The sequence below is a fragment of the Notamacropus eugenii genome, chromosome X, assembly GCF_028372415.1.
Source record: "Notamacropus eugenii isolate mMacEug1 chromosome X, mMacEug1.pri_v2, whole genome shotgun sequence".
Classification (NCBI taxonomy): domain Eukaryota; kingdom Metazoa; phylum Chordata; class Mammalia; order Diprotodontia; family Macropodidae; genus Notamacropus; species Notamacropus eugenii.
Genome location: NC_092879.1, coordinates 80747865 through 80774693, shown reverse-complemented (window position 1 = coordinate 80774693; position 26829 = coordinate 80747865). Strand labels below are relative to the sequence as shown.

Here is a 26829-nt window from a genome sequence, read left to right as displayed (position 1 = left end):
CAGGACCACAAAAGAGGCCAAGATGCTAAGTGGTCCCAGCAACCTGAAATGAACGGTTATAATATTCACTGCATCAATCTATAAAAGCAAAAACAAACAGAAAACCTATCAGGACCATTCAGATCACACATTCAAAGCCTGAAAGGATCTCTAAGATTAGCAAGTCCAAACTCCAGTTGAGAGAGGAGGAAAATGAGAGAGGCCCAAAGAGGTTAAATGTCATACCCAAGGTCATCAGGTAAGGCAAACTGTAAAGCTGGGGTTCATACCAACATACAGGTATCCACATCAGGGGCCTAGCCAGGAGCTATTGTGGCTACATCTCAATCATTTAACATATTAGAGATTTGGGCATCATCTAGAAATAACAACATAGAAAATATTTTCACTACTTGACAGCCTCTGGGTATCAATGCTATGCCTTCTTCATACAAATTTATATCCCACTCATTACTTGTGAAAGGGAATTCAAGGAAAATCACATTCCTGCTCTTTGCTTTCGTCAACTTGACAGAACTGTATTTTGACCCCTGTGAGGAAAAAACAAACTACTTTGGAGCACTATTCCCATATTCCCCTTTTACTCTTTACCCCTCCCTCCTCGAAAGAGCCAAAATTAGAGGAAACAGTGTCTGAAACAGTCAGTTAGGGGCAAGTGTAAGTGCTAGTACTCTAGGAACATAATCCCAAATATATGAAAGAAGCATCCTATTATCCCTTCAGGCGAACAAAGCACGCCTTCCCCCCTGACCCCAGCCCCAAAGCTGACATCCTTGGGCAAAGCCTTGTTCTCCCTATGGTTTTACAGGGAAGGTCAGAGTTAGGAGAAGAGAGTAACTATTTGGGTCTTTTTTTAAAAATTCCCTGCCTCAAGTTCTGAATCTGTAATATTTTTTGATCTTTAGGTTTACTGAAGCTAAGCTCTATCATATTCAGTGGTCTAAGTTTTTCTTTATATCAATCATAAATTTGCCTCTTTAAAAATCATTTTTCCTAGATCTGCTCTCTGAGGCCAAGTAGAATAAGACATTGGTCCCCCCTTCCATGTCGCAGTACTTCAAATCCATCCCTCAAGTCTTCTCTTCTTTGGCAAGCATCCCCAATGTCTTCAATTGATCCACATAGGGGTTGACCTTAAGGTCCTTCATGAGCGTGGGGGCCCTCCTCTGGATATACTCCAGTTTGTTATTGGTCTTCCTATAACATGGTACCCAAAAGTGAGGGATGTGATACTCATATGTGACTGGTCCTGGAGATTACATCACTCTTGATGCAGCTTATGATCACATCAGCTTTTTTGGCTGCCATATAGGACTTAACATCGCGCTTCCAATATAGGAAAATGGTGAGCTCTTTCTTTTTTCAAAATTAACTTTGCCAAGGCACACCATCTCTACTATATCCTTATGAGCCCAAGGGTAAGACTAGATGTTTATCATTGTTAAATTTCAGCTTATTCAATTTAGTTCAGTATTCTAACCAGTTATAGTCTTTTAGGATGCTGAGTCCAGCAAGCATCAAACACTTGTTAAGCAAGGACTGTGCTTGGCAAAGGGGCACAAAGGCCAAAAAATGAAATAATCCCTCTTTCCACTCCACTGAGAGGGACCTGGAACATACTGGAGGCATGGGAGATGAGCAAAAAAGGGCAAGGAGATGGCTTACCGCATGTTGGGAACTGAGAGAAGGCTAATTTGGCAGCATTGTATAGTGTAAGAAGGGGATGAATAGACAAATTGGCACCAGGTCAAAAAGGATTAAACAGAGGACTTTATATTGTGTCCTAGAGACAACAGGGAGCCACCGGAGTTTATTGAGTAAGGGTGTGCCATTGTCAGATCTGAGGTTACAGAAAATGAAAATCACTTTGGCAGCTGCAGTGAGGACGCACCAGAGAAGGAAGCAACTTGAGCCAGGGTGACCAATACAGAGGCCCTTGTTCAGGAGAGTGGGAATGAGAACCTAAATGGTGGTTGCTATGTGAATGGAGAGAGGGGATGACATATGGGACATATTGAAGAGGTAGAGATGGCAAGATCTGGCAATTGGTGGGATATTAGCTTCACCTCTCCAGCTTTGTGTCATCTGCAAATACAAATATGATGAGTATGTCATCCATGTTGAATCGATAGGTGAATCCTTCCCATAATCAATGACACAGGTTGGCACAACAGCTAGCTGAGATTACATTAGAGCCTGTAGCTAAATGACCCCATACGGGAATACCTTTGTTAGCATGGAGTGACAACCAAACTCATTAACCACCTACTTGCTGTATCAATTTTAGTCAAACGACAATGGAGCCTCATTATAATGTAGCAATTCATCAACATGTGTTCAACACTGTCTTCAGGGACCACTTCTGAGGTGAAACTGCCTTATAATGAGGTTGTTTGCCTACTTCAGCAACTAAACTCCGTTTGCATTCCAAGAGAGCATCGCTCCACCCTCCCCTCCACATCTTCCCTGCCCCCCACCTCCTGCCATCACATACCCAGTTCCTTTAACTGAATTCTGCTCAACAGCAAATAGTGTTATAGAAATGATCCAATATACTTTAACGAAATAGCTAAGACCTCAATATGTTATTTGCAAAAGAAATGATGCACATACAACTGGTACTTTTCATGGCTAAATTCATTCATGCAAAACAAATTTATCAGCTGCTTACTTGAGTGAGAATACAAAACAAACAGGAAGAGGAGACTGTAGCAATTACCCAAGATCTCACCTGGCTAGAGTACAGAGAGGGTTCCAATCCTTCCCACTAGTTTGGCCACTTGGACTTGAATTCTTTGTTAGTAGCAACCCATGAAACAAGAAAAATATCAAACGGCCTTCATTCCTGTCCACCCTCCTCCCTTCCACGTCTGTGGTGATAGTGACAGAAAATGGAGGTCTAGGAGACAATCACATAGCTACTGACCAACCAGAATCATTGTTTAATTGTTTTACTCTAAATGCCAGAATGTCGCCCAATGGCCAAGAAGCAGCCTTGTTGCTAAAAGAACTGAACCATAAAGAGGATGGCTCACTGATTCTCCTTGGCAATACAAAAGAAGGAGCTAAAAGAATTGGTTTCACCATGTGCCCAAATCCAAAAGACCTATCTTTTTGGGGGGACTCTTCGTCATTATATCTTGCAAGAATCACAGCAAGCAAAAATGCAAAAAGAACACAGCTGCACAAATGAGCATAGAGACGAATGATGAAGAATATAGTAGAAAATATAGTCCAGAATTAAGAAATAAGAGGCCAAAGCCTCATGTGGCAAGGTGGTATGGAGTAGCAGTGAGTGTGACCTGAAGATAGATGGAGAAATCTGGCTTAAATTTCGCTTCTCTAAAATACTGGTAATAATACGTATTGTACCTGCCTCAAAGAGTAGTTGCTGATGATAAAATGAGATAAAGAGCTTTGTGAACTTAGCATGCTATGGAAATGTTGCTGTCTTCACTGACTTCTTCAAGAAGAGAGTGAAGAGGGAGCTGGCCATAAAAAAACACCAAATAGCAACTCATCCAAATGACAAAGGAAACTGACTACAGCTCATCAAAAAGGAAAGAGTTGGTCACCAGGGTGAAGGTTCTTTCCTAATTAGTCGTCCAGGGCAGGCAGGCCATTAACTTCTCATAAACTGGGAACAAAATTAACTCCAAATTAAAATAGAAACTAGATAGGCAGAAACTGCAATTTTTATCAGGAGGGATTATCCGTACCAACAAAATGACAGATTCTTCAAAGTACTAGAGCAAGAAATCCAATCAAGGAGATGAGGGGATTATTTTATTCCTTTTTTTAGATGGAAAATTACTTTCTTAAGGTCATACAATCAAGGGGATGGCTTGAAAGTTAGGACTGAGGGGGCGGAGCCAAGATGGCGGAGTAGAAAGACGCACATACACATAGCTCTGAACCCACAACCCATAGAATGGCTACAGGGAAGTAACTCACGGCGAGTTCCGCACCCAGAGGCCACGGAACATTGGAGCGTGGGAGATTTCTGTTCCAGAGAGACCTGCAAACCTCTCGCGGGGGGGTCCTTCGCGCTGCGGACTGGGCGCCAGGACTGGGAGCTGAGTGCAGCCCTGCCGCGGCCGCGGCACCGAGAGGAAAAGATCCGAGCAGGCTTCACAGACAGGATCTCCAGCGGCCACGCGGGTCCCTCCACCCACAGAGGGATCTGCAAACCTCTCGCAAAAGGTCCGTCGCGCTGCAGACACAAAACCCAGCCCAGACCTGCTGCGGCCACAGCTGCGGCACCGAGAGAAACAGATCCGAGCAGGCTTCAGGGACGGGATCTCCAGCGGCCGCACAAGTCCCTCCACCCACAGGTGACAGGGGTGGGTGAGAGAGTCTCTTTGGCGGGTCGAGAGGGGAGTGGGGTGCCCCCATAATTCAGGCCCCCCCCCGGGAGGTAGAAGCTGAGAGGCGGCTGCAGACAGGGGCTCCCCAAGCGGGCGGGAGCCTGAATCCATTGCGGAAGGTCTGTGCATAAACCCCCTGAGGGAACTGAGCCTGAGAGGTGGCCCTGCCCCGACCTCAGCACCAGAACATAATCTCATACTGAATAGCAGCCCTGCCCCCGCCAAAAGCCCTGAGGCTGGAAGCAGCATTTGAATCTCAGACCACAAACACGGGCTGGGAAGATCAGGAGGTGAGGTGGGTGTGAGGAAAATATTCAGAGGTCAAGTCACTGGCTGGGAAAATGCCCAGAAAAGGGAAAAGAAATAAGACTATAGAAGGTTACTTTCTTGGCGAACAGGCATTTCCTCCCTTCCTTTCTGATGAGGAAGAACAATGCTTACCATCAGGCAAAGACACAGAAATCAAGGCTTCTGTGTCCCAGCCCACCCAATGGGCTCAGGCCATGGAAGAGCTCAAAAAGAATTTTGAAAATCAAGTTAGAGAGGTGGAGGAAAAGCTGGGAAGAGAAATGAGAGACATGAAGTCAAAGCATGAACAGCAGATCAGCTCCCTGCTAAGGGAGACCCAAAAAAGTGTTGAAGAAATTAACACCTTGAAAACTAGCCTAACTCAATTGGCAAAAGAGGTTCAAAAAGCCAATGAGGAGAAGAATGCTTTCAAAAGCAGAATTAGCCAGATGGAAAAGGAGATTCAAAAGCTCACTGAAGAAAATAGTTCTTTCAAAATTAGAATGGCACAGATGGAAGCTAATGACTTTACGCAAAACCAAGAAATCACAGAACAAAGAGAGAAGAACGGAAAAATGGAAGATAATGTGAAATATCTCATTGGAAAAACAACAGACCTGGAAAATAGATCCAGGAGAGACAATTTAAAAATTATGGGACTACCTGAAAGCCATGATCAAAAGAAGAGCCTAGACACCATCTTTCATGAAATTATCAAGGAAAACTGCCCTGAGATTCTAGAACCAGAGGGCAAAATAAATATTCAAGGAATCCACAGAACACCGCCTGAAAGAGATCCAAAAAGAGAAACTCCTAGGAACATTGTGGCCAAATTCCAGAGTTCCCAGGTCAAGGAGAAAATACTGCAGGCAGCTAGAAAGAAACAATTCAAGTATTGTGGAAATACAATCAGGATAACACAAGATCTAGCAGCCTCTACATTAAGGGATCGAAGGGCATGGAACAGTATATTCCAGAAGTCAAAGGAACTAGGACTAAAACCAAGAATCACCTACCCAGCAAAACTGACTATAATACTTCAGGGGAAAAAATGGTCTTTCAATGAAATAGAGGATTTTCAAGTATTCTTGATGAAAAGACCAGAGCTGAAAAGAAAATTTGACTTTCAAACACAAGAATGAAGAGAACCATGAAAAGGTGAACAGCAAAGTGAAGTCATAAGGGACTTACTAAAGCTGAACTGTTTACATTCCTACATGGAAAGACAATATTTGTAACTCTTGAAACATTTCAGTATCTGGGTACTGGGTGGGATTACACATGCACACACGCTCACATACATAGAGACAGAGTGCATAGAGTGAATTGAATAGGATGGGATCATATCTTTAAAACAAAATGAAATCAAGCAGTGAGAGAGAAATATATTGGGAGGAGAAAGGGAGAAATTGAATGGGGCAGGTTATCTCTCATAAAAGAGGCAATCAAAAGACTCATTAGTGGAGGGATAAAGAGGGGAGGTGAGAGAAAAACATGAAGTCTACTCTCATCACATTCCACTAAAGAAAAGAATAAAGTGCACACTCATTTTGGTAGGAAAACCTATCTCACAATACAGGAAAGTGGGGGTTAAGGGGACAAGCAGGGTGGGGGGGATGATAGAAGGGAGGGCATGAGGAGGAGAGTGCAATTCGAGGTCGACACTCATGGGGAGGGATAGGATCAAAAGAGAATAGAAGTAATGGGGGACAGGATAGGATGGAGGGAAATATAGTTAGTCCTATACAACACAACTATTATGGAAGTCATTTGCAAAACTACACAGATATGGCCTATATTGAATTGCTTGCCTTCCAAAGGGAAGGGGTGGGGAGGGAGGGAGGAAGAGAAGTTGGAACTCAAAGTGTTAGGATCAACTGTCGAGTAATGTTCTTGCCACTAGGAAATAAGAAAAACAGGTAAAGGGGTATAGAAAGCTATCTGGCCCTACAGGACAAAAGAGAAGATGGAGACAAGGGCAGAGAGGGATGATAGAAGAGAGAGCAGATTGGTCATAGGGGCAATTAGAATGCTTGGTGTTTGGGGGGGGAGGGGACAAAAGGGGAGAAAATTTGTAACCCAAAATTTTGTGAAAATGAATGTTAAAAGTTAAATAAATAAATTTAATAAAAAAAAAAAAAAAAAAGAAAGTTAGGACTGAGTCTTTCAGCTCATCAACACTTTAGATCTTCCTAGTAAAAATGGTAATAGACTGGAAAATTAACCACTAGACTGGGAACCAAAAGTCTTGAATTGTAGTCCTTAATCTGCTACATACCCTGGGGTAAGTCATGAGATTTCTCATTAGGCCTCAGTTTCCTCATATGCAAAATATAGGGGTTGTACAAGATGATCTCAAAGGCCCTAACATTCTATGATTCTTTGATTGGATTTAAAATACACTAGTTTATTTGGGTTTTTCTATGACACAAGGGTATACTAAAATGCAGTGGATTGGAAATACTTTAATAAATGATGCAAATCTTTCATATGGAACACTAAATTCATTTTAATATTTAAAATACTCATTTAGCTTCGAAATGTCTAGTATGCCTGTGTATCTCCAACTATCCAGGTCTGCAAATGTATAAAGAAAAAGGTGATTTTGATCAAACATATAAGGAATATGAACAGGAGGTCTCAACATTTGAAAGTGGCTCTGTTTAATTACCTTGTCTGCTGCCTATGATTTTACCAGGCTCTATCTGTCATTTTCTCATAAAACTCCTCTTCTGATGCCTTATTATGGCAGTTATGTAGGAGGGCCTGGATTCTCAAGGGCTATGCCAAGGAACCTCAAGATCCAGAAGGTCCTATACCTAGCTGGGGAAGGAGGAGGAGGTGACAGGTCTGGGCTTGGCAAGGGATTATATGACCAGAAGCCAAGGATTAGCCTTCATAAACTAGCAAAAGATACTCATCAGATGGCCATCAGCTGATAATTTCTTATTTTGCTTTGCCACAGCATCTTATGATGGTCATCTTCTAATAGATCAAGGGGTTAAGGCCTTTGGTAGGCATAAGGCATATCCAGCCATAAAATGAAACTACAGTTCTGCGAAGGACAGCTATAATTCCATGTTATTACCATTTTATTTTCTTTTAACAGCACATCAAACATGATAGAAAGAAGGGCTTATTGTATTGTGGACCAGCTTTCCAACGTTTGTCACCTGTGTGACCAGAGGCAGTCACTTAATCTCTACTAGCCTCTGCTTCCACATCTGAAAAGTACAGATGATAAGCATATTATCTACTTGAACTACTGGTGATGCTAGATCCCTGGGAAATGACCCACCACAAGCTCAGGTCATCCACAATTCATCGATAATGCAAAGGACAATTGGTGTCAATTAGCCATATATTAACCATGATGCCTTTTGTGTATGAAAGAGTATAAAAGACAGCATACCAAGAATATTCTGGGAGAGAGAAAGAAGCTGTTTCACCATGTAGAAGAATTGAGAGGTGACAGATAATAAGACCAAGTTCTAGGCTAGTTCCCTGCAAATTTTTCTAATTAGAAAAAATCTCTCACAATGACGCTCTTGGAAGGACCTGGGCAAAAACTGCATAAAATAAGAAAAAAGAAGGTATGGATGGGTCAGGATCTGTACTTAGGGAAGGAGTATTCACATTGACAACACTGTAGATCCAATGAAAGAGCAAAGTAATGACCGTCTCACACAGGAGGGTTGTGAGGAACAAACTTTAAACATGTGGGATTACTATTAGAGTGAAATTCTCGCTGTCCTGGAATACAAAGCCAAACTGATGACACACTTTTTGAAAACTGACTGATCAGATTTAAGGGAGCTGTCAAAACTGACAGGGTTGCTGTCAGAAATCAGAGAAGCTCATAATTAGGAAGAGGTTTCCTGGTCATTTAGTTATCTTAGTAAAATCTTCACTAGAAGCAAACTTTTCCTCCACATCAGTGACAAGGAAGGAGTCATTTGGGTTCAACTTAAACACTTCGAGTGACACGGAATAGGGCACTGGACATGGTGTCAGGAAGACCTGAGTTCAAATCCAGCCTCAGATACTTAAAACTAGATGCATAACAGTAGCCAAGCCTTAACCCTTCTGCCTCATTTTTCCACATCTGCAAAATGGGGATAATACTAGCACCTACCTCAAATGAGATAATAATTACAAAGTGCTTAGCACAGTTTCTGGCATATAATACATGCTATAAAATGCACCTTATTATTATTATTATTTATTATTACATAGCAAACTACCACGCACTTAGTGACTGTCAGAGACAACTGTGAGAACTACAAGAGATGCTTAAGCCTTTAAAAATCTCATGGAGTAAGGCAACACCACACAGGACACTGTTGATTGCTGAGTCATTTTCACTTGTGTCTGACTCTTGGTGACCCCATTTGGGGTTTTCTTGGGAAAGATACTGGAGGGGTTGGCCATTTCCTTCTGCAGCACATTTTACAGATGAGGAAGCTGAGGCAAAAAATGACTGAATGACTTGCCTGGGGTCCTTTCACAGTTGATATTTATGTGCCACAATAATAAAAAATAATAGTAATGTGTTTTTAATGGCTTCTAAGAACTTGATTATACTAGATCCACTTATCTTTAAATGACAATTTCCCAGAAGCCTGGAGCTGCCACCAAAACTCTTAGAATATCCCTGTTGGGATGGGGATGTGATTGTCTTGGCCAAAAAGGCACACTTTAGTTGGGTTCACTAATGGGGGGGAGAGAGGGAAGGAGAGAGAGAGAACAAGCACCTACTATGTGCCAGGCATTGTACTACGCATTTTACAGATATGATCTCATTTGATGACATTCAAATTTTGGACATTCACTGTCCAAAAGGAAATGAATTGACCAGAGGTGAATTGATCCTTAACAGGATCACAGGATCACCGTTTGAACTCCAGAATACACTGTTTCTCCCACTGTTGTTGCATAAACTTCCCACTTCAACTGCATGCCAGAGATTTGGGGCATGGGAGCCACCTTTTCCCTTTGATCCTTCTCTGCTTCCCATCATTCCTGACTTCCCCATGCTGAGTTCGGCTGAGGTCAGACAACAAACTCACTTCTCACCTGCTCTTGGGAACTAGGTGGGGTGGCGATTAAATGCCCTTTAAATCTAAATGACAGCCCCTGTTCAGATGGCAATATACAAGGTTGCTGCTCTTGGAAGATTTCATACTACATCTTTAATTGTGGGCATTTAGCAGCCAGCCTCTTATTATTAAGATACTGCTGACTTTTATTGTCAATGTGGCCACAGGACAAAGCTAATAATTACCAGCACCAGAAGCAGCTTGTGGTTTTATATTACTTTGAGGTAAATTACACTGGAATTAGAGTGGATTACTTTTATCAAATGGGGAATAAGCTGTTAATTAACTCCCCGCTGTACCAATCTTTTTCTGAGCTTGCAACTGTTATTAGGTCTAGATTAAACTGTTGAATTAATTTCCCACTTACTTACTATTTCAAGAGTTTTTAATTTACCTGGCAGCAGTTTTAATGGGAAATTGTATTAGTGAGCATAAATTGTTTTGGGGAAGGGTAAACAGTTTGTGATAATGTTTATTAAGTCGTTTTGTTTGAGCAAAAATATAATTGCAGTTTTAATTAGTGCATGGTTGTTGGCGTATTAGGTCGGAGATTGCATTATGGGTTTCAGAGAAAACAATCAGTCAGGTAATGCTAGCCTTTCTAACTGATAGCAAATGGAAAAGCTATGTCAATATGGCATCAACTTGGTGGCTTTTGTATTCCATTGGGACAATGGAAAAGGGAACAAGCAACGTGTCCATTGTTCACTCACTGATCTGTTGCTCTTGGATGTCAAATATATAGTAGGTGACTTTTTCATTTGTTTTTGGAGAGAACAGGTAGAGGGTGTGTGATAATTCTGCTCTATTTTGTCATAGGTATACGTAATGTTTTGAAATCACCAAACATCAAAGATTTGCTGTTGGTTTTGTTGTTACTGTTGTTGGGGAGATGGGAGGGGTGCTGTAGTAAGACCACGATTTTATTAGCATAGGGAACTCCTTAGGATCAAACTTCACCTACCAACTTATGCTGATTTAACTTAGAAGTTCTTCATAGAATTCTTCATGGCATTTTTCTACCTTCCTCATTCTCTATAATCAGGGTTGCTATATAAGCTTTGATTACTATTATGGTTGTCTTTATTCAAATACTTACCATGTGTACTGCAATATGAGATGACCATATGGCCCCTGAAATAACGCTTCTTGAGGTCACCAAAGTGACTGACCTCGAAGATAGTATTTTGTTGTTGTTGTTGTTGTTGAGTTGTGTCTGATTTTTCATGACTGTTTGGGGTTTTCTTGAGAAAGATATGGGAATGGTTTGTCATTTCCTTCTCTGGCTCATTTTACAGATGAGGAAACTGCAGCAAACAGGTTTAAGGCGCTTGCCCAGGGTCACACAGCTTAGTAAGTATCTGAGGCCAGATTTGAACTTGGGTCTTCCTGATTCTAGGCTGGCACTGTATCCACTGCACCACCTAGCATCATGGTAAATCAAAGCACCTGAATACCAGAATCCAGGAAATAACAAAGGAAAACATTTAGTAATTCTGAAACAGAGACAACAAAGCAATGATTGAGAGAATCCACAGAACAATACCAGTAAAAATCCCCACATTTTAAACTCCAAAGCATGTAGTGGTTAAATCTGAAAAACAAACAACAAATTTCTCAAGAATTCAGGGGAGTGGCCTTCAAATACTAAGGAAAGGGAATTCAAATAATAATGAATTATTGTGCATTTATAAGAAATCACAATAGAGAATGAAATAGAACATACCAAAAAAATCAAAGGAGCTAAAATGGCAATAAAAATATAATATATTGTGCAAACCTAAGCCTACTCACTAATTTAAATGATGGGCATTCAACAAAAAAGTGATGATTGAGCACAATAGTTGACATGCAAATACCCTCAAACAAAAGAAACACCAGAAAGATAAAGAAATACAATTTTCAAGAAAGACTTTAGTAATAAAACCAATGAGTTCATATTTTTAAAAGGGAAACAAATTTATTAATAGCATAAAAGAAAGAACAAGGGATCAAAAGGCTCTAATGGACATTTAAAGATATAAGAGGAACTTAAAAGAAGTACAGATGGAAGAAGTCAAATGAAGTTCCTTGACCTAGGTCCACTGACCATCTACAGGTGAATTAAGATCTGTTATGGGAGTGTGTAGCTGACTGGGCAGTTTATCAATGGGTAGAGATAAATGAATGATAAATCCCTAACAAATCAACAGGGAATGGCCAGCAATTGCTATCAAACCAGAAAGAGGAGGGGTATGGGCCCAAGAGACTAAGAATGGAAGCTAGAAGAGAGAGATCCTTCTCAACAAGAGGGAAAGGGATGTTGCTGATGGATATTCATTACCACAGAGAAGATATGTACCTGTGGTGGGAGTTGATGACCTTGTGGCTAGTTGAGACTAGGGGATTTTGATCAATGGTGCCCTGCCTTCTCTGAGAGATTGTCGCACCTAAACGGGCAGCATTCTACCCCAAGATAAAGGATGTGTGGATACTTAGAGGAATCCATCCCTAAAATGACGAGGGAGATCTAGGCAGATGTAAGAAGGCATAGCCTTTAGGATGGAGATGGATTATGGTAAAGGCACAGAGTAACCAGGAGTCACCCTTCAATTTAGGCATGACTTTTAGTAAAAATGTCAAAAATTGATCTGCTTCTGCTCCTTCAGAAACATGTATATCCACTGGTCGTTCCCCAGGGATCTCATGTTTAGAGCACCAAGGGCAAAGTTAATTTTAAAGGTTGCATAAAATTGTGCAAACATCTCTGATCCTTGAACAAGAAGTACTGAGCCTTTCCAGAGTCCCACTAGTAGGGTCACCTCTATGCCACAATAGGATGCCAGGACAGCAGAGTAATGAAAGCTCAGAGAGGGCAAGGTCAGGTTTGAAAATTGCCTCAGCTCCACGCAGAAATTCAATGAACAGTCTCTCTTTACTATCCACACTATTCTTTGTAAGATTTTTCCATTTCAGGGGTGAAAACTCAACTGTAACATAAAATACTGAAATCCAAAACAGAGACATTTCATGGTTAGCTTGTTACATGTGTGAGGGCTAAGTCGTATATAGATCTCAACTTGTCCTTTTTTCTTTCTTTAAAAAATACAGACCAGTCCAAAGTCTGGTGCAAATAATGGCTGCCAGATCATATTTAGTTCAGTAATTTGAACCTCTTGGCTTTACCATTTTAATAATCATGTGAGACATTGACTCAAAGTCTTGTCATTGACTATTTACTGATATCAGTTATTTTTTAATATTTGTCTGACTTCAGGTTAATTAGAAATACACACTAATGATGCAAGCTAGTTACCAGGCCATCCCCTAAACTTGCAGTCATTAGGAATTACGATTCACAGGAGAGAAGGCCTCTAGAAACAAAACTTGTCTGACTTCTAGACTGAAAAATAATAAAATTTATCACTGAATTTTAGACTCAAATCAATTCGGAAATATTTGGGTTGAACACTAGAAGAAAATCAAAGAAATGAGAAATTTTCATATGTTACTGTACATTTTATAGGGTAATGGAAAAGATTTAAATCACAAGATTTGCTGATTTTACATTTAAAAAGTTTTAGAGAATGGAATTTTCATCAGATATTCCTTTGTGATATATCTGGTCATAATAAAAGAAAGTTGGTTGTGGAGGAGGGGGAAGTGAATTTTAAAATGCCCATTCAGTGCATCAAATTCCCAGTTAAAAACACAGTTACCAAATCTGTTAGATAGAAAACATAGTTACCAAATTTCATAGATAGAAAACAGAAAGAGTCCATCTAGTTTCACTCATACCTCAAATCAGCAGTTCTCTTTTTTGTACCCTGGGTCCCTTTGGCTATCTTTGGAAGCCTATGGACTTCTTCTCAGAATATGCTTAAATGTAAAAAAAAATCCCCAAGATTACAAAGGAAACCAATCATATCAAAATAAAGATGTACTATCATCTCAGCTGACAGACTGTATGGAATATATCCATCTACCCCTTAGGTAGTCTGGGGCCTACAGGTTACAAAGCCATGCACCCAACAAGTGGTTATCCAATCTCTGCTTAGAGACTTCCAAAAAGAGAATCCTACTACCTGTCTGGGTAGCCCATTCCACTTTTGAACAGTTCTCATTTGTTAAGAAGATTTTTGTGATATCTTTGCAATGCACTGTCCTAATTTTTTGTACTGAATTTCATCTTACTGGAATCAGCCCCAGTGAGTTGTCTTGTTTTTGGCCTACACATTCTTAGTCTCTTTATCCCATCCTCATATGTCACAATCCCTGGGCCCTATTTCAACTTTATCTTCCCTTCTTCCTAGGTCCCGATGTCTATGGTGAGTACCATCCTTCCTCCCCCCAAACCCCACCCCCCCGCTGGCAACCTGGGAGTCAGTCACTCTTGACTTTTTCCCTCCCACTACTCACTTCCAACTACTTGCCAAATTCGGTAAACTCTATTTCCACAACATCTTTTTTATCCTTCCCTTCATAGAAATTAACCCACCAAAGTCAATGGCTTTTCTGTATATTACTCATAAAACCAAGGAGGAAGAAAAAGCAAAATTCCATTCAAAGAAGCTACAAAATACATCAAATATCTAGGTGAGCTAACCTATGAAGACACACTGAGGACTTACATAAATGCAACTACAAAATATTCTTTATGGCAAGACTTAAACAACAGGAGAGGTGCTTGCTGTTCAAGGATGGTCTATGTCAATATAATAAAAATTATGACACTACTACCTAGATTAATTTACAGATTTAGTGCTATACCAAAATACCAAGGGGTTTCTTTATGGAACTAGACAAAATAATAACAAATTTCATTTGGAGCAACAAAAGGTCTAGAATCTCAGGGGAAATAATGGGGAAAAAAGGCAGGAATGAAGGAGGCCAAGCATTATCAGACCTCAAATTGTATCATAAAGTAGTAATCATCAAAACGAGATGACTTGAGTTAAAAAATAGAAAAGAAGACCAGAGAAAACAGAATAGAAAAGTGAAACCTAGAAACAAAAACATATAGTAACCCAGGACAGGATAAATCCCAGAATGCAAATTGCTTGGGGGGAAATTGCCTATTTGACAAGAACTGCCAGGAAAACAAGAGAGAAGTATGGCAGAAATGAGTCTTAGACAAGCATCTTACACAACATACCCAAGTAAGCCCCAAAGGGATGGGTGAACCAAATACACAGTATCATTTTTTTCAAAATGTAACAGAACAAAGGAGGAGACATTTTTAATCACTCAACCAACAAGTATTTATTGAGTGTCTATAATGTTTCAGGCACTGTGAAAAGGGTATAAAGGCAAAAGCAAAATAATCTCTACCTTCAAGAAGCACATATTCTAACGGTGAGAACAGCAAAAACATAACTAAGTACGCTACAAATACAAACAAAGCCAATCCAAGATCACCGTGGAGGGACCAAGGAAGGTCTCCTGCCCAAGGGGACACTTGAGGAAAACAGAGATATTAAGAGGCCAAGGTAGGGGGGACCACAATCAGAGGACCTGCACAGAAGCCATTACAGCTAGACCTCCGAGTGTGTGCAAGGGCGTAAGGTCAAAAAAAGATGGCTAGGACCAGGGAGCAGACTTTTAAATACCAAAGAGAGGAGTTCATATTTTATTCTAGGAAAGTACTTGACTTCATTGAGAAGGGGAGTAAACTATGCCATGCTGCTTCTCACTTGTGTTCCAAGAATTCCCTGAAGGGAGGTAGCAATGATAGGCTGGGTGGAGGTAAATGGTAAACCAATAGCTACGAGTAATTCAATGCAACAAGGGAAGCATGAACCAGGGAGTTCCAGAGACTATGTGCTTCATGGAGACTGATACAGGCCATGGGCCACTTGTGCTCAAGGACAGGTGCCAAACTCTGCCGAGTTGGCCTAGCTCCCAAATGGTCCCTGTGTGTCTCCTATTGTGTAAAAGAGGACTGGTAACCTAGTCAGTTAGAGCCACCGGCCTGAAAAGCCCCATCCCCCTCTTTTTTTGAGTATGTCAGCTGGGACTCAGGCAATCTCTCCCTTGGAATTTCAGCAAGGTGAAATTCTGCTACATTAATTTATTGTAATTACAAATAAAATAGAGAGACTCCCTACTAAAGTGGATAAGAAGTCCAACCTAGCTCCCCAGTCTTGTAATCAGGAAAATCTGGGTTCAAGTCTTACCTCTAACACATACCAACTCTCACTTAATCTCTCAGGTCCAGAAGACTAGAAGTCACAGATTCTTTTAGGAACTATAATGTTGGAAGGAGCTTCAACAGTGGGTTGGATGGGGAGACGCATGCATAAATACATACATATACATACACACACACACACACACACACACACACACACACATCACCAAAGAGAAACAAGAGAAAGCAAACTGATGCAAACAGAAAATAAGAGAAATAAGAAAACAATATTCATAATGACTATAATAATCTAAATGAAAACACTACACAACAACATTCAGATTAAATATGATGATGAATGGATTGCAACTCCAGAGAGCAAATGATGAAATACATTTTCCTATCAGTAAAGAAGTGTGTCTGTCTGTCTGTCTTTTTTTTTAATTTTATCCCCTTTTATTAAAGGGATTTGTTCTGTGAGGTCTGGATTCAGTCATGGGGCCACACTTGAAAACCTACAGGCCCACATGTGGCCTTGAGACTGCAGGTTCCCTACCCCTGATTAAACTCTTATTCCAGTTTCCTGGGGGTATGAACAGATTCCAGAACTCGCCTAGGGTCACATGCCTAATAAGTGTCAGAGGGCGCACTAAAAGCCAAGTCATCTGGCCCTAGCCACCATACTGCCTATTATTTGCTTCTGTGGCAGTATGCTATCATGTTTTAAAATAATAAAATTGTCAGGAGACTAAGTATCCTGTTCCTTGGAATTCCTCTCCCAATCCACTTGAAGAAAGAACCCAAGGAGTAATTTTCCTGTGAGGGAAAATTAGAGAAAGGTTGCCTACATAGTCTGCTTGAAGAAAAAGAAGAAACCATTCCAAATCCTTTGATTTCTAAGACTCCTGGAAAATGCTATGATGAAAGTTGGTGGCAACACTCTAGTCCTGCAGGACATTCACAAAGGCCTCCCTCTTCTCCCTCATTCTTGATGAGGCCTTTGTAGTATGGTGGAAGAGCTGGCCACTGAATGGATGTAGCAAGGAGGCTGCAAAGACCTTTTGTTCTGGTAGTTGGGGAATACCGGCAGGCAAAGCTAGTTGTGATCTCAGAGCACCTGGTGTTAATGTGTCCATTAGTTTGACAAACTTTTGAGAGCGTGGTGGATGAGAAGCAAATGGAGCTTGGTGCCTGAGTTTCCTACTCCATCACAGTTTGCTATTTTCCCTTGCTTTGCATGAATGTGGGGGAAGGATGACTTTGCTCAATGCCATTACAAGCTCCGCAAAGTTTCCATAGCACTTGGGAAAACTGAAGCCAAAAACATAAAAACATTCAAGTGGAGTTTATTCAATTAATTTTAGTTTCCATTTATAAAGATTTTACTATTCAAGCAAAGGAAAATGAGAATTAAAATGTGGCTGAAGCCACAATGTGCTGACACTCAGCACAATTTTACGGCCTTTTTAATACTCAAGTAATTTTAAAAATAATAGGCTGAAAATAGTAAAAAACCCAAAACTAATAGTTTTGCTAAATTACACTTTTATTACATGGTTTCAATTAACATTTTTTCCTCTTCTGAAAGAGACAAATTACACTTCCTTTTTTTCTCTCCAGGAAATTATAGGATGAGAGAAACAAGGCAAAGCCTTGGCCTAAACGTTGGCTGACATTCCAACGGAAAGAAGACTACATTGCCACTAACACTGATGGGTTCCAGAATGATTGGCTCTTGTAAACAAGGTAGATATTCACAACTCTTGCCAGTGGAGGGGAGCTTCCAAAAGTGGGCTTCCCACATATGGTGATTTGGCTCACTCAATGAAATGCATTAGTTATTATATTTCATATATACGACCTGAAGAATTACAAATAATAAAATGCTTTCAATCTGAAGGTGGTTTGTGGTTGCTTTGAAGTCCTCCAAAAGGTGCAATGGTATTCGTTGAGGTATTTTGCTGTTGCGTAAGGAACCCATTATACTACAGGTGAGGAGAAGATTGATCCCACATGGTAGGAGGCTACATCTGGGTTATGAACAGTGTACTGATACATAGCTCTGATGAGGTAAGGAACACTATCACAGGGGTCAGAGGGAAAAGGGTGAATTCCCAATTTAGGCTGAGATGGCCACACAGTTCAAATCTTTTCCTTCATTTACTGAGGAAACCTTTGGCCTGATACATCCTTGGGAACCATGGTCATAATAACAATGGGCATTTACGTAGACCTTTAAGGATGACAAAGTCCTTTACCTCCCTATTTCCTTTCATCCTTACAACAACTCTATAATGTTGGTGTCAATAATATCCTCAGTTTACAAAGGAGGAAACTTTGGCTGAGAGAGATAAAAAGTCTTGCTACAATTAGCAAGTAACCAGGGTAGGATCCAAACTCGGGCCCAGCGCTCCATCCACAATGTCATCCAACTTTATCATGTTCAATACTCAGAATAATAACTGAGAGAAAAATCAAGCCAATAAGCAACAAAGAATGGCGATAACAATAATACTTCCCTGTTTCTGTAAGAAACAAAGTGGCGTTGGAGAGCTGAGAAGTGCTGTGTGACTGAGAGCAGGTTGGACCACCGCTCTGACAACATTCTCTAGGAAAGCTTCATTTTGCTCTATTGGCTTCATATGGTCTCATCATGCCAGTTGGGGTCCTACTTTCCCACAAGGATAAGTCTTTCTGAAGCACCAAGGGTAACTTTCCAACTTACAGATGAGCAAACCTTTTGACTCAGTGGAGGGAGCTTCCACCTGGGACTTTCTCCATCCCAATGAAAGCAGAGGCCTTTCTCCCTGTCAACATCCTCCCCAACAAAAAAGAAAGAAAATAGCAATTCTTGGTTTTCCAAATCCTTCCCTACATGTTGTTACACTAGACACTCAAAACAATGCTATGAAATAGACAGGCAAGACTCAACGGAAAAAGAAACTCAGATTAAGGGAAGTGACTTGACGAGCACCACACAACTAATAGGTTTTTGGACTCCTTCCCATGCTTAGCCCCATGTACTGTGCTGCCATAACACTAAAATCAAATCAAATCAAGCTCAGCTAAAATGATACTGAGGCCAAGTGACTACCACTTCCTCTGCTTCTCCCTGTCCTCCTCCTCCTGTCCACTTCCCATAAGAGGTACAGCATATATTAGCATTTTCATCATACACTGTTATCTGACATGAACAATTCCTAAATTTTAAAAAAATTCAAATTCCTCTGTTCCCGTCTGAACTATATACTTAGAAAATAATGGCCTTTAAATTGAAAGGACTGCACACCAGAGATTCTACAGTAAAGAAGGAAAATGTATTTTATAACCAGCTGTGGCTTCCCTTGTATATTAACAATACGGCTAAATTTTGATAAAAACCATTAGCCACCGGAAAAAGAAGATTCAAATACCCAAGTTTACAACAACCATCTTTGCCCTAGACACTGAAAGAGCAATCCTCAAATATTTCCAAAAGAGTTTTTTTTAATCCCCTCTTCACCCTCCTCCAAAAAATAAAGAGCAGTGCTCTCTACTGGAGAACTCAAACTTGGAAAAGAAGCCTTAAACCTTAATGCTTAAGCAAAGCAAACATAATTCAGAACCAGGGTCCCAGTCTGTTAAACTGTCTCTCTTGAGTGGATATGACTCAAATGGCTACCTATCACCATCCCCACAACTGTCCCAAGCATCTTCTGCACCCAGAGCGTGGCGGGAGAGGCTGTGACCTCTGAGCTTAAACTGGTTGTTTCCTTCCTGTACTCAATTCTATACCATGAGAACTTTCCAAACAGCTTTCGGATCTTTGTGAGCTCAACACTAAGAAGGGCTATTGGCCACAAGGGAAAGCTAGGCCAACCCCAAAGAGAAACATGTGGTTCATTCCATTTGGCCATGGCAGCCAGTCCTGGGAAGAAGTGTGTTGGCTATAGAAAGTTACTCCTGTAGAAAGTTACCCATCTCCGATGTGGATCTGACATGAAGAAACTTAAGTACTCACTCACCTCATGGTTCAGTGGAAGACAGCTGGCCTCTGAAATAAACTGTGTACTTCCTGAAATGTGCCTGCTTCCCCCTCCCCAATTATTCTGCTGCACATTATAACAGCTGATGTATATTTAGTCTTTGAAATATACCCTAGAGACAATGAGGTGGACCTTTCAAAACCGGCCCACGAACCCTTTATACTGAATACAGGAGCCCAGAAAGTCTATTATCAAAAATTTTACAGTCATAGGATTAGATTAGATTCAGGCTAGCGGTAGTTTCTGTCTGTAACAAATCTTGCTTTAAATTTAACGAAGTCATTTCTCTATTAAATTATAGTACATATGCAAAATTCAAGCATACCATACATTTTCATAGCGTGAATTGCATTGTTACTTGTAAATGTTCAAGATATTCAGTATTTGTGATTAAAGCAATTGCAAATTGTTCCCATTACAGTCTCTCCCAAGCAAGGGGCCCATCTCTTGGTCCCTCATTAGCCCTGCTGCCTGGGGCGCTTTGTGATAACACCCATTTATCAACAGTGGGAACAGCATCATATTTTAAAATATGTCTTAATGTGATGATGGTGCATTAAAAGCTGACACCCAGAGGCTCGGGCCTTGGCAAGAATCGGAGAATGTTCTAGAGCCTGAAGGGATGTTAGAGACCAACAAACTGATCCAACCCCAGCTTAGGCATTTTATCACTAAGAATGGCAGCCTAGTAGAGCAGAGGACAGGCTGGCATGTGTCCACAGGAATGCCTGGACCCAGGGATTACCTCTGGCACATGGTCATTGTCAACATCACCATCATCACAAGCAGACATTGCTGAACGCCTCTGTGTGCCAGAAACTGTGCTGCTACACACAAAGAAAGGCAAAAACATGGCTCCTGCCCTCAGGGGGCTTCCACGCTAATAGAAGAGCCCACAGCAAGCCATTTAACCTTCCAATACCCCACATAATTCTCTAAAACCAGGACCAAACCACTAATGGTCACTGGCAAATGGAAAATTACACCTGGAGTTCCCAGTGATGAAATCAGAGGTTTAGACCAAAAAACAAGGCTTCTATTAACATAGCACTTTAAGATTTGCAAAGCACTTTACAGATATTATTTGAGCTTCATGACAACCCTATGAGGTGGGTACTAGCATAATATTCATTTTACAGATAAAGAAACTGAGGCTCAGGGAGGTAAGGTATTTGCCTACAGTCACACAGCTAGTCAAGTGTTAGAAGTGAGATTCAAACCAAGGTTGAAGTTCAACACTAACCACTACTCCACACTTTTTTCCCCAACAGATAAAGAAACTGAGGTTGAGAGATGAGACATGACTTGTTTTAAGATCTTGCTCATCTTACTGATGTAAGGTCTAAGAGTGGTAAAGATAACTTTCTGGTGTAATAATGCTTGAAGCTTTTGGCACCTAGTTGGGATCATACCTGCCTCTTTTCTCCACCCTCTTGTCTTTCCTTGATATGAGAAAGATATTGAAATGGCTATTGCCGTCTACTGGTGGAGCTTGCATGGTAGTGGAGGAGGATGGATGAAACCAGGCTAGGATTCATCATTGTTGCCTCCACTGCCAAAGAACCCTCATGTACTTTAATATGTACCTTGTACATTTCTGAGACCAACTGTATCTGCTTGTTTTCAGTCAACTGGAGTCTCCAAAGTATCAAGGAAGTTATGCTGAATACAGCAAGCTCCTCCTGCCTGGCGAAAAAGTCAACTGAGCTTAGCAAAGTCACTGCACCAATAATTCATCTCCTTACAGGAGAAATTTTAACAATATGAATTACAGTGCTTGCTTCAGCAGCACATACACTAAAACTGGAACAAAACAGAGAAGATTAGCATCATCCCTACACAGAGATGACACACAAATTTCGTGAAGGGTTCCATATTCTTAAAAATGTTTTTACATGAATGTTAAAAATAGTATTTACATGTAATTGAGAACAAGACATCATTTAAAAAATGATATAAATTGTACCTTTATTTGGGATGTGGGGATGGAAAGCAGAAGGAAAACCATTATTTCATCATTGTGTGGAACTTCCACTATGAAAACGCTCTCCGCTAGTGCAGAACAGCAATTCCATCTAATGACTAGTCTTAAGGACCTATGTAAAGTACTAAGAGGGTAATACCCAGTGAATTACTCATGGTCCCAGAACCACTATGTGTCAGAGGCAGGACTTGAATCCAGATCTTCTATCCTCCAGGGCTGGATTTCTCTTCATTTTATCATGCCGGCAACCTGTACATAAGAGATTTATATTTGTGTACACAAGAGAGAGGGCAGCATATAGCATCAGTCCCCTGGTGATCGAAGTAAGGAGTGACTCCTTCATTCATAAGTTAGAAGCACACTACGAACAGCAGGGGCCACCTGGAGACTTCCAGTGCTGATGATTTCCCAGGATGAAAAATACCCAGGAAAGAAGGTCATCCTTCTGTACAGTGTAGAGTTCAGAGCAGGAGGTTTGGTGCTACACAGAAGAACCCAGGAAGAGGAAGACTTTCTAAAATGATGCTCTACAATGTTACTAACAGCCCATGCTTCTATAGAATTTTAGGATTTAGAGAGAACAACACAAAGATGGGAAGTCCTGCAATATAGGTGATATAATTATTCCCATTTTATTAATAAGGAAACTGGGACTAGTAGAGATTAAGTGACTTGCTGAAGATGAAAGGTTAGTGAGGCAGAATTTGAAGCCAAGCCCTTCTTTAAGATGGTCCCAGCCTTTCCATACTATTGGTTGTTACTCTTTTTTGCTGACTCTTTATTCCAATCAAACTGACTTACTTGCTGCTATCCTCAAGACATGGCATTCCATCTCCAGCCTCCACACCTTTGCACAAGCTGTTTCCCATCTCTAGAACTTTCTACCCTCCTCACTTTTGTCTCAGGGAATCCCTAAGTACAATCAAAGTTGGACTCAAACTCCATCTCCTACAGGAAGCCTAACCTGATCTCTCCCCGGAAATTACTGTGCAGATGTTTTATATTTAATTTCTTCTGCACGTGCCATTTGTTCCCAGTAGAATGTAACCTCCTTGGTTTTTGCCTTTGTATCCCCAACATCCACCACAGTGCTGACACACAGTGACCGTTTCTTTATTCCTTCTTGAAGAAATGAGCCCCATCAAGTCAGGAATGCAAACGTTACTTCTCTATTTTTAGAGATAGGAAAATAGGCTCCATATGAGAGGTCACACAGGGATCCCAGGGACACCACAGAGACCTAGCATTCATGAACACTGAATGAAGTCCAAGGCTTCTGAGTGACCACATGGAGATGCTATACTTCCAATCACTTCAGGCTGTCTCTCTTACTTTATCTTGAAAAGCATCAGCCCCCCTCACAGGCCAAGGAGGCCCCCACATCTACCAGCACAACCAGAGACCAGGTGTCCTCCTCCTGAGTCAGGTAAGCTGGAACATTTCAATGAGGTCTTTCAGTTCCAATGGTTGCAAGCTGCTGTTGACTCTTGCGACAGTCAAAAATCCTCCATCATGGGACCGAGGGCTATGAACATCATGTCATAGCCACTCCGCTGGTAGATTTATTGGAGGGTAAAGCATGTCATTTATGCATCAACTCACAGGAGAGAAAAGCAATCCCTATGAAGTTAATCTAATAATAGACTGGGAAGCAATGATTACTGTTCCGTGTGCACCAGCTATTTGGAGCAGTGGTTGGCCTAATTCTGCAGGCCTCGCTTGGCAGAGCTTTGGGATTAACAAGTGTTTAGCTGAAAACCTATGGGGAAACATCAAGAAATGGCTTAATGAGGAACAAGCCCTTCATGCCCTTCCACTGGAAAGATACGGAAACCGTAGCTTCTCCCTTCCTCTCCCTCTTCACTCCCACTGCCCACTTTGAAAAGCTCCTTGCACTAGACACATTTCTCATGGAAAACAAATTCTGGGAGCAATTTTCCAGTGAATACAGACAAACCAGACCCTTTTCCTATAGAGCACAAGAACACCATTCCATTTCGACTGTGGAAACCACTGGTTATAGTAGGATTCCAGTCTTTCCAATTTTTGCTGTAGCCCACATTGCTAGCTAGATTTGTGGCCCCCCAAAATCTAAAATGCTACATGAAAGAACTCAAATTGATCACTTTATGGCGTATTTTCTTTTCAATATAATTCTATTCAAGTGAAAGAAGACAACCAGTCTCTTGGCCAGAGCTGTAACCAGGATGGGGCAACCAGAACCCCAAATTTAGAGGAAACTCATAGCAAAACACCAAGCTTAGTGCCTAGTTCGTAAAAATCAAGCTTTCCTCCCTTATCCCAAGTGGTGGCTTCACACTGGCATCCTGAGGCCTCTGTCTCTAATCTGTGCCCCCTACACACACACACACACACACACACACACACACACACACACACCACAGAGTGCCCTTCAAGTCATTTCCTCCAAGGATGGTTTATAAAACTTGCCCAGAATGAAATAAAATTCCTACTTATGGCTTGGCTCTCAGTTCACGTTTCTCTCTAAAACATTTAGAGTCCAGAACCACAAATACATAACACTCTGGGAGGTTCACAACATCCAGGCTATAAACAAAACATGGGAACATTTCAGCAAAAGAAAGAAGAGACGATCAGGAATCTCCAAAATAATCATCATTCTAACAACTGGATTTTTCTGCTCTCACGCCCCAGATGGGGTCTTGACTTGTAAAGCATCACATGAAAAACCTGGCCACAGCTGTGGTGTGATGTCCTGCTTCACCAGGAGGCAGCATAGCATAGTAAAAAGAGAATTACCAGGAAATCAAGTGACCAGGCCCTGGTCTGTGGCCAACACTGGGTGAACTGATGGATGGCCTTCTCTAGGCCTGAATTTCTCCATATGTAAAATGAAAAGTTTGAGCCAAAGGACCTCAGAGGCTTTATCTAGCTCTAATATTTTAGGATGCTCAACACGGTTTGGGGAGCTTGACTGTAGAACCTATTTCTTGATAGTTTGGTTACCCACCCATTTTTACTCCATCTACAGGAATGGGAAAACCCAAAATGATGCATCATAATAAAGATTTTCCCACAGATTTAATTCTCTTTTTTGCCTGCTTTTGCTTACCTTCTTGAAACCTCAAACCATTTCTTAAAAAACATTCCTCTCTCCACTGATTTATCATTTCTAAATTAGAAAATAGATGTCCGTGTTTTCTCCTTGAAATTCACTATACAAGGAAATCTCTGGTGTGAATTTAGTATTGCTCCCTCCATGCCAACAAGAAATCTTCCAAATTCCAAATGTTCATGTCATTCCCTGATTCTAATTTCAGAATTTAATTCAATTCAAACAAGACATTATTAGGTACCTCTGTGTATATAAGGCCCAGTGCTAGACACTAGGGGAGTCAGAAAATCAGCTTCAGGATCAGTAGTTAACAGCCACAGAGTAGGGAGAGATATTACAAATACACAAAGGAGTCAATAGCAAAGGCAACATCCCAACCCCAGCCTCACTCCTCCTAAATCATTTCTTTATCCAGGGTGCTTTTGCAGGCCATCACCCCCTATGTGCCCTCACTTTGTTTCTTTCCCAACTTAGCCCTGTAGTTACCTGGTTCATCTATTTGCCGTGATGGACTCTTCAGTGCCTTGCCCCTTTGTCCTATACTCAGATCCAAAAGCTCAAACATGGGCCACCCTCACCATCCACCTTCTCTCCTCTTATTTCAGGCACTGAAAGTCACACACACACACACACACACACACACACACACACACACACACACACACACACACACACTTCTTCTCCATACATGGAGAGACAACTTTCAGATCTCTTTATCTAGCTCCGATCATATCCACCGCCTAGTCTTGGTGATTGCAACCCCACAACATCTTTTGCATCTCTCCCCTTGTCTCTATTTACATAGCCACTTCCCTGGTTCATGTCCTCATCCCCTCTCACCTGAGCTATTGCAGTTCCTTCCTCATTGGTCTCCCTGTCCCAAGTCTCTCCCCTCTCCAATCCATCTTCCACACAGTTGCCAAAGTGATAAAGTACAGGGCTGACCATGGTACTCCTTTAGGATCAAAGAGCCCCTGTGGCTCCCTAGTGCCTTGAGGATCAGCTACAATCTCCCATTTGGCATTTAAAGCCATTCATAATCTGGCTTCAGATTAATAACCTTTGAAAGCTTATTTTACATGACTCTCCCTTTCATACACACTATGATCTAGCCTCACTGCCTTATTTACCATTCATCAAACACCATATTTTATCCTCTGTCACTGGGCCTTCACAGAGGCTGTCCTTCTGACTCCCACCATCGTTCCAGGAATGTACTCTTCCCTCATCTCTTATTGGAGAACCCCAGCTCCCATCAAGTAAGAGTTCAAGGGTCACTGGCTACATGAGGCCTTTCCTGACTACTCCCTGCCTCCTCCACACCCCTAGAGGCTAGTGCCTGCCCTAAAATGCTTCAGATTTACTTTGGGCAATCTTTTATTGCCCTTATTTGTACACTTCTAATTCCCTTCCCTTGTCAGGATGTAATAAGCTCATTCAGAGAAGACAGCGTTTCATGTTTGTCTTTGCCCAGTGTCTAGCCCAGTACTTGGCACATAGTAGGAGCTTAATAAATTCTTGATCAATTGATGAGAAACTATCCTGGGAGGAAAATCACTGTACCCTGGAGCCCTGCTCATCCTCTGTTTTCATTCACTTCTCACCCATTCCTTTCAGACCTCCAACATGTTTACTTAACTGAAATGACTGGAAGGTAATCAACAATCTCTTAATGACTAAAGCAAATGTCTTTTCCTCAGTCTTTAACCTTCTTGCCGCAAGCTGGATGCTCCACTGTTCTTACATTCCCTCGGCTTCTGTAGTGGTGACTCTCACACTATCGGAATCTCCTACCGCTTAATGTATGATGTATCCCTCCCTAAGTCTGGCTTTCTTCTGGGCCCTTTGCTTGTCTCTCTC

At 41.2% G+C, this 26829-nt stretch overlaps 1 protein-coding gene and 1 non-coding gene across 4 annotated transcripts in view; one reads left to right on the top strand and one right to left on the bottom strand.

Moving 5' to 3' along the window:
• DACH2 (dachshund family transcription factor 2) overlaps positions 1–26829 on the bottom strand; it is a 412262-nt gene that overhangs the window by 161508 nt on the left and 223925 nt on the right. The gene's annotated exons all lie outside the window — the stretch shown is intronic.
• LOC140516489 (U6 spliceosomal RNA) lies at positions 21662–21769 on the top strand. The gene has a single exon (XR_011971378.1). It is a non-coding gene; the product is annotated as a U6 spliceosomal RNA (small nuclear RNA).